Source organism: Rhinoderma darwinii, chromosome 1 (assembly GCF_050947455.1).
Source record: "Rhinoderma darwinii isolate aRhiDar2 chromosome 1, aRhiDar2.hap1, whole genome shotgun sequence".
NCBI classification, from domain to species: domain Eukaryota; kingdom Metazoa; phylum Chordata; class Amphibia; order Anura; family Rhinodermatidae; genus Rhinoderma; species Rhinoderma darwinii.
Genome location: NC_134687.1, coordinates 475621614 through 475631419, shown reverse-complemented (window position 1 = coordinate 475631419; position 9806 = coordinate 475621614).

Below are 9806 nucleotides of genomic sequence, written 5' to 3'. Positions count from 1 at the left end.
AATGCCACCCCTGCTTTACATTTTTGTTTAGTTTGAAACCAACATTTTTTTCAGTGCTTATTTTCAATTTAGTTACATGTGGAAATACACACCATTTTGTTTTGTTTTTTCCAAGAAACCAAGCTGTTTTTCAACTATTTGTTGTTTTAATAATGGGATAATTAAAATGGCTTATGTGTTGGTGCAGATCAGGATTTAGTAGTGAATTATGTAAATTATTTGCTTTTTTTTGTTTCTATGCTTTTGTCGTCTTTCTCTTTTTCCCTTTGTACGCAGGAGGAATCTTTTTATAAGCGACAAAACTGTTTTGTACAATTTAAGTAAAAGCAAAACTGATTATTATACAACTTTCCATAAATCAATAATCCAAGCGAATATAAGAAACTTTATAATCTTATTAGAGAAAAAAATGCCTCTTTCACCACTTATCAGGCTCCTTTCCTCCTCCGTTTTCTTAAAGAGGCTCTGTCACCAGATTTTGCAACCCCTATCTGCTATTGCAGCAGATAGGCGCTGCAATGTAGATTACAGTAACGTTTTTATTTTTAAAAAACGAGCATTTTTGGCCAAGTTATGACCATTTCTGTAGTTATGCAAATGAGGCTTGCAAAAGTCCAAGTGGGCGTGTTTAAAAGTAAAAGTACAACTGGGCGTGTATTATGTGCGTACATCGGGGCGTTTTTAATACTTTTACTAGCTGGGCGTTCTGAAGAGAAGTATCATCCTCTTCTCTTCAGAACGCCCAGCTTCTGGCAGTGCAGATCTGTGACATCACTCACAGGTCCTGCATCGTGTCGGCCACATCGGCACCAGAGGCTACAGTTGATTCTGCAGCAGCATCAGCGTTTGCAGGTAAGTAGCTACATCGACTTACCTGCTAACGCCGATGCTGCTGCAGAATCAACTGAAGCCTCTGGTGCCGATGTGTCCTCGCTCGTCTGACACGATGCAGGACCTGTGAGTGACGTCACAGCGTGATCTGGCAGAAGCTGGGCGTTCTGAAGAGAAGTGGATGATACTTCTCGTCAGAGCGCCCAGCTAGTAAAAGTATTAAAAACGCCCCGATGTACGCACATAATATACGCCCACTTGGACTTTTACTTTTAAACACACCCACTTGGACTTTTGCAAGCCTCATTTGCATAACTACAAAAATGGTCATAACTTGGCCAAAAATGCTCGTTTTTTAAAAATAAAAACGTTACTGTAATCTACATTGCAGCGCCGATCTGCTGCAATAGCAGATAGGGGTTGCAAAATCTGGTGACAGAGCCTCTTTAAGTTTACTCCGAATTCACTCGTAGAATCTATATTCTGTGAGGAGGAGGAGGAAACTGTTTTTAAGCCCCACTGAGAGATCAGGTTACAGCTACCAATAGAAGTCAATGCGGAGCAGGAAGTTTCTTATCTTAATAAAGTTTCTTATCTTCGGTTGTACTATTGATTTATAACCGGATGTACGCTTTAAGTTCTCTTATGGATTTCCATGTTTAAAGAAAATTTTCAACCCTGGGCTAAACTTCTCGCACAGCAGGTTTATAAAAATTATATTTTCTCTTGTTAGGGCTGTTGCTTGCCAATTTATTTTGGCTTTCACTTTCAAATTTGCTTCAAGGATGTACATTTAAGAAGAGAATGCTTGTCTAAATATTACCCAGGTTCAGTGAGAAATAAAACATTGTTTAACAAAACGGGTCTTTAGGCTTCTCCTTAAATATGCCTTATTGGGGCACCTTTACACAATCAATTTTTTTTCAGCGTTCTTAAACTAAAAAGAGAGAACACCATGAATTTCAAGCATTTTTCATTACATTTTTGATGCCATTTTTCTTATTTTGAAATATTTTGTTAATGCATTTTTTTTATTGTTAAACCTCTTCCTGACATTTGTCGTATGGATACGTTCAGGAAAGCTAGTGCTTCCCGCATTTTTACGTATCCATACGACAAATGGTGGACACCGGCTGCCATCATCCCCTGTTGTCGGCTGCATGTTATAGCTGACGCCCTGGGGTAATGGCGAGGACCGAAGTTTGCTCCGATCCCTGCCATTAACTCCTTAAATGCAGCGGTCAAAAGCGATCGCTGCATTTAAGGTGTTTGCAGCTCATCGGCACCCCAGCAATGAAATTGCCAGGATGCCGGTGGCTACAAAGGCAACCGGAGGCCTAAAACTGGCCTCCCGGTATGGCTAGTACGGAAGACTTTCAGGCCCAAACCGGAGGCGGGGCCTAAAAGGCTTCCGTAGCCGCCGGCAAGTTGGCCTTGGCTCAGGAGCTGAGCCGGCGACATCAGCGGTGGATGTCTGCTGTAACGGCAGGAACCGGAGCTAGCTTCGATTCCTGCCATTAACCCCTTAGATGCAGCGATTGCTGCATCTTTTTTTTTTTAATTCAATTTTATTAACACGAACAATAAGACATTGACAGTCATACATCATTTGTATCAACATCATATACAATAATTCCAGCATGACAGAAAGAAAAACCCAACATTTCCTCCCAACCCCAGCACAGCCCCCAACAGTATCTCTAACAGTAACACTTCATACATAAAAGAAAACAGTTCCATTAGCAATATCCCTCCTCACCCCCCATCTGCTCTGAAAGTGACCACTGCTGTTCCCTTAGAGGACTTGCATCCGTATTCTGCTCCGTTCAGAGGACACCACCCTAGGACAGGCCAGCCATCTGCCCCACTTCTTATCAAATTTCTTCTCATTGCCCCTTTTCGAAAATATTTTATACTCCATCAGAATGTTATGATTTAGCATTCCCACAGCGATTGCTGCATCTTAGTGGTTGGCGGCAGCTCTGCCCTGCAATTGCAGGACTGCTACTATGGCAACAGGAGGCCTAACAATGGCCTCCTGCTTTGCCATTACGGAAGCAGATTAGACCCGCCCGGAGGTGAAGCCTAGTCGTCTTGCGGTCAGTGAATGACTGACAGATCTAATACATTGCACTACATAGGTAGTGCAATGTATTAGAAAAAAATAATAATCTGACAGTTGGACCTTCAAGTCCCCTAGTGCGACTAAAGAAAAGTGGAAAAATAAAAGTTGTTAAAAGGTAAAATAAGTTTCAAGTAATAAAAAAACCAAAAACACAATTGCCCTTTTTCCCTTAATTATTGAAAAAATAAATAAACAATCCATACATATTTGGTATCGCCGTGTCCGTAACGACCTAAACTATAAAAATATTATTTATTCCACGCAGTGAACAGCGTAAAAAAACAATGCCAGAATTTCGTTTGGTCACTTTGTCCTACAAAAATTGGAATAAAAAGTAATCAAAAAGTCGTATGTATCCAAAAATTGTACCGATACTGACAACCGCTTGTCCCGCAAAAAACAGGCCTCGTACAGCTCTGTTGATGAAAAAATGTAAAAGTTATGGTTCTCAGAATTTGGCGACAGGAAAAAAAATACATTCTTTTTACAAAAGTAATTTTATTGTGCAAAAAGTTGTACAAAAAAAAACAACCAAAGTGCTATACATTAGGTATCGCTGGAATCGTACTGACCTGCAGAATAAAGTTAACATGTAATTTATGACGCGTGGTGAACGCTGTATAAAAAAAAAAGTACAAATTATGCCAGAATTGCTGTTTTTTTGGTCACCTTGCCTCCCAAAAAGCAAGATCAAGAGTGATCAAAAAGTCGCATGTATCCCAAAATGGTAACAATAATAAATACAGCTCATCCCGCAAAAACAGCCCTCAGACCACTACGTCTATGAAAAAAATTAATTAGTTAAGGCTCCAATATGTCAGGAAAGAAAAAAAAAATGCAGTTGTGCCGGCCCGAGGGGAACATTTCTTCTGTTTTAAGAGGCAATTTATCAAGGCCCTAAAATTAGGGAACCAGGAATGGGGTCCCAAACATATCTGCTGGAAGCGAGGGTGCCTGTATTCTACCTGGACATCACTTTCCCAGCAAAATTCCCCAAAGGTGCGGAGTGTGGACCAAATGGGAGATAATACCGAACCGTGGTAATGGTGAAACCCGCTAAACGACTAGACCAAACCTAAAAATTGGAGTTTGAGACCCCAAAATACAATTAAAACAATGTAATTTTATTAGATCAATATAAAATATCACAAATTAAAAAGCAGAGATGATTTCCACAGTGCGGAAAGACAACCAGATTGTACAGAGAATGTAACTGTATACATATAAATATATGAATGACCCTGTGTAACTACACGAGATAAAGAAAGCTCATTGCATTTGTATAATATATTTATTGAAAAGGGGCGGACACCAGAGACGGTTACTTCCATGATGGGTAAGAGTCCCCCTATTAGTATAGACCTTTCATAGAGGGCACTTAGTTCTCTTTACAAATTGATATAGGCAATTCTCTGCTGTTTATATAGGCAGTTTCCTGGGTGCACTATGGAGTGATGCCACATGGAGCATATAGTGCTATTTATATCAATCACTATATTATTATAGATTTATTCATATGCTCATTATGTAGTAATATTGATATATAGCCAATAAACGAAGTGCTGAAAAGGTCCTCTTACCTCTTCATGTGTTTTCAATAAATATATTATACAAATGCAATGAGCTGTGTCTTTATCTCGTGTAGTTTGTGTCATTCATATATTTATATGTATACAGTTACATTCTCTGTACAATCTGGTTGTCTTTCCGCACTGTGGAAATCATCTCTGCTTTTTAATTTGTGATATTTTATATTGATCTAATAAGATTACATTGTTTTAATTGTACTTTGGTGTGTCAGACTCCAATTTTTAGGTTTGGTATAGTCGTTTAGCGGGTTTCACCGTTACCACCATGTTTACTATGGGTTGTCATGCCCAGGTCCCTATAGATACGGCGCACTAAGTGTAATACATGGGTATGATTAATACCCTAGGGACTTTTGTTTTTGGTGCTCTCCATTTGGGTATACAAATGGGAGATAAGTGAGGACATTTATCAGTGCAACACTGGCCTGTGCAGAAAGGATTGTGTCACAGCATAAGAAATATCTATGGATTATTTTATTGTTTTTTTACCCCATTATTATACCACTTGACTATGTCCCTGATGTACTCTGCTCAGCTTACATATGCCCCACATTATAAACTGAAATACCAGTAACACTCCAAACAAAACTACTACCAAGCAAAATTCACGCTTCAAAAGGAGGTAACTCCCTTCTGAACCCTACAGTGTGCCCAAACAGCTGTTTACTTCCACATATATGGCATTGACGTACCCGGGAGAACCCTTTTAACAATTTTTAGGGTGTGTGTGTGTCTCCAGTGGCACAAGCTGGGCATGGCATATTTGCCACTGAACTGGCATATCTAGGAAAATAATTACATTTTTACTTTTCACCATCCACAGAGCAGTCATTTATGGAAAAGAGCTGTGGGGTGAAAATGCTCATTACACCCCTTAATAAATTCCTTGAGGGGTGTAATTTCCAAAATAGGGTTACATCTCAGGGGTTTCTTTTATTCACATCAGAGCCTCTGCAATTGTGAATCAATACTGTGTAAGTCGCCAAATTAGGACTCAACTTCGCATGGTACTCTTTCACTCCTGAGCCTAGTCGAATGTCCAGGCAAAAGATTAGGGTGTTTCTAAAACTGGGAAACCGCATAATAATTAGAGAGCTGTCTTGTTATGGTGGCACAAGCTGGGAACCCCATATTGGCATATCTATGGGAAAAAAAATTCAATTTTCACTCTGCAACATCGAGTGCACATTAATTTCTGCAAAACACCTGCGGGGTTAACATGCTCATTACACCCCTAGGTGAATACCTTGAGGGGTGTAGTTTCCAAAATGGGGTCACTTCTGGGCGGTTTCCACTGTTTTGGTCCCACTGGGGCTTTGCAAATGAGACGTAGTGACCAGAAACCAATCCAGCAAAATCTTCACTCCAAAAGCCAAATGGCACTCCTTCCCTTCTGAGCCCTGCCGTGTGTCCAAACATATGTGGTATTGCCATACACTAGAGAAGTTGCTTCACAATGTTGGGGTTCTTTTTTTCCTTTATTTGTTGAGAAAATGAAAAATTTTGAGCTAAAGCTACGTCTTACTGAAGAAAAAGGAATAATAAAATCTACGAAGCACCTTAGGAACTTTACAAATGCGACATGGTGCCGAGAAATCAATCCAGCAAAATCAGCGCTCCAAAAGCAAAATGGCGTGCCTTCCGAGTCCTGCCGCTCGCCCAAACGGCAGTTTATGACCACATGTTGGGTATTTACGTACTCTGGAGAAGTTGCTTTACAAATGTTGGGGTGCTTTTTCTCATTTATTTATTGAAAAAAGTAAAAATTTTGAGATAAAGCTACATATTATTGGAAAATGTAATTTTTCATTTTCACTGCCCAATTCTAATGAAATCTATGAGACACCTGTAGGGTCAAAATGCTCATTACACCCCTAGATGAATTCCTCAAGGGGTGAAGCTTCCCAAATGGAGTCACTTTTGGGGGGTTTCCACTGTAATGGTACCTTTTAGGAGCTTTACAAATGCGACATGGTGCAGAGAAATCAATCCAGCAAAATCTGCGCTCCAAAAGCTAAATGGCGTGCCTTCCCTTTCGAGTCCTGCCGCTTGCCCAAACAGCCGTTTATGACCACATGTTTGGTATTTCCGTACTCTGGAGAAATTGCTTTACAAATGTTGGAGTGCTTTTCCTCATTTATTTGTGTAAAAAGTTAAAAATTTTGAGGTAAAGCTACAAATTATTGGAAAATAATGTCATTTTTTTCATTTTCACTGCCCAATTCTAATGAAATCTATGAGACACCTGTGGGGTCAAAATGAATTCCTCAAGGGGTACAGTTTCCAAAATGGGGTCTTTTTTGGGGTGTTTCCTTTGTTTCGGCACCACAAGACCTCTTCTAACCTGACATGGTCCCTGAAATATAATGTGAGAAAAGGAAGGCCCTAAAATCCACTTGGTGCTCCTTTGATTCTAAGGCCTGTGTTTCGGTCCGTTAGGGCACCAGGGCCACATGTGGGATATTTCTAAAAACTGCAGAATCTGGGCAATAAATATTTAATTGTGTTTCTCAGTATTACAGGAAAAATGTATTAAAATTAAGTTTCTAGAAAAACAAATTAAGGCTGGATTTACACGAGCGTGTGCGTTTTGCACGCGCCAAAAAGTGGCATTTTGTGCGTGCAAAAGGTACTTAACAGCTTCGTGTGTGATCCCCCTATGATGCGTGATTTTCGCGCATCCGCCATCATTATTACACTGTATGTTTGTAAACAGAAAAGCACGTGGTGCTTTTCTGTTTTCAATCATAGTTTTGACTACTGTAGAGCGAATTACACGCGTCACACAGAAGTGCTTCCGTGTGCTGCGCGTGAATTTCACACACCCATTGACTTCAATGGGCACGTGATGCGCGAACAATGCACAAATATAGGACATGTCGTGCGTTTCACGCAGCGGACATACGCTGCGTGAAAATAACGGACTGTCTGAACGGCCCAATAGACTAACATAGGTCCGTGTGAGGCGCGTGAAATTCACGCGTGTTGCACGGACGTATTACACATTCGTGTAAATAAGCCCTAAATTTGCAAATTTCCCTTCCCCTTTGCTTTAATTCCTGTGAAACGCCTAAAGGGTTAAAAAAAAACTTTCTGAATGCTGTTTTGAATACATGGACGGGTGCAGTTTTTAAAGTGGGGTGATTTGTGGGGGTTTCTAATATATAAGGCCCTCAAAGCCACTTCACAACTGAACTGGCCCCTAAAAAAATGGGCTTTTGAAATTTTCTTGAAAATGTGAGAGATTGCTGCTAAACTTATAAGCCTTGTAACATCCTAAAAAAATAAAAGGATGTTCAAAAAACTATGTGAATCTAAAGTAGACATATGGGGGATGTTAGTTAGCAACTATTTTGTGTGGTATAACTGCCTGTCTTACAAGCAGATGCATTTGAATTAAGAAAATGCTAATTTTTTGCATATTTTCTCGTCAGATTTAAAAAATGAGGCTCTTTTTCAAAAAGTGGCTGTGGCGGGAAGGGGTTAAGATTAAAATACTCTGGGTAATTCATTTGAATGCAAATACCCCTGACACAACCAGGGTTGCATCAAATAAACAGTCCACAATAATCACCTGCAGTATCCAGTAAATTATATCTAGATGGCATAGTACCACACACCACCAATGTTTTCAATAGAGTCTATGAAAAACGGCTCCAAAAACGCCCCAAGAAGTGACCTGCACTTGTTTTTCACGGCCGTTTTTTAAAATGGCCGAGTAAAAAAACGGCCCATCGGAACAGAACGCCGTTTTCCCAAATCAATGGGCAGATGTTTGTAGGCTTTCTGATTCCGATTTTTCGGCCGAAAATAGGCCGTGTGAATATACCCTTAGTGTAATTTTTAAGCACCAAATATTGCATAAAATAATCTCAACACTGACACTTCATAACCGTTCATCCTGGACAATTTGTGTGTAATTAGGGACCTATAATGGTGTAGATAAAACAAATATTTGCTTGTATCGGCACAGTATTTTAATCTTAATAATGAATAAATGTTTTTTTTATAAAGAGTTCTCATTCTATGATACTACTTGTTTCTTTGAATAACCCACATATTGATTTCAGTGATAGTATTCCTTTCATTTATAGTTTTCTTCTGCATCAAATCCAGGCTTTGGCTAAAAAAGAACAAAAAAAGCAACCATGTGTGAATCCAGCCTTAACCCTTTCCCGCATTTGGGCGTAAATCTACATCTATTTTAGCAGTGCCTTCCTGAAAATGGGAGTACACTTAAGCCCATAAGATTAAGTAAGTGCCGGCAGTAATATACAGTCGTCATTCCGCTGCAATGGCTGAGTTCGGAGTTGCCTCGGATCTTGGCCGTTTAACCCCTTAGATGCCGAAGTCAATAGCGACGGCAACTAAATGGTTAAAAGAGGGAGGTGACTCCCATCGGCCCCCTGTGAGTGATCACGGGGTGCCGATGGTTGCTATGGCCAATAGGAAGCCTAACAATAGCCTCCTGGTCGGCCTAAAGGGCTTGTCATAAGCAAGACTTAATAAGATGCCTGTCAGTGGAAAAATTACGGTTACAATACACTGCACTAAACAAGTAGTGCAATATATTATAAAAGCAATCATAGGTGAAGGCCTTCAAGACCGCTAGTGAAACAAAAAAAAAAATATACATTTTTTTAGAAAAGTAAATGATTTAAAGAGGCTCTGTCACCAGATTTTGCAACCCCTATCTGCTATTGCAGCAGATCGGCGCTGCAATGTAGATTACAGTAACATTTTTATTTTTAAAAAACGAGCATTTTTGGCCAAGTTATGACCATTTTTGTATTTATGCAAATGAGGCTTGCAAAAGTACAACTGGGTGTGTTTACAGTAAAAGTCCAAGTGGGCGTGTATTATGTGTGTACATCGGGGCGTTTTTACTTCTTTTACTAGCTGGGCGTTGTGAATGGAAGTGTATGATGCTGACGAATCAGCATCATCCACTTCTGTTTGTTAACACCCAGCTTCTGGTAGTGCAGACACACAGCGTGTTCTCGAGAGATCACGCTGTGACGTCACTCACTTCCTGCCCCAGGTCCTGCATCGTGTCGGCCACATCGGCACCAGAGGCTACAGTTGATTCTGCAGCAGCATCAGCGTTTGCAGGTAAGTAGCTACATCGACTTACCTGCAAACGCCGATGCTGCTGCAGAATCAACTGTAGCCTCTGGTGCCGATGTGTCCTCGCTCGTCTGACACGATGCAGGACCTGGGGCAGGAAGTGAGTGACGACACAGCGTGATCTCTCGAGAACA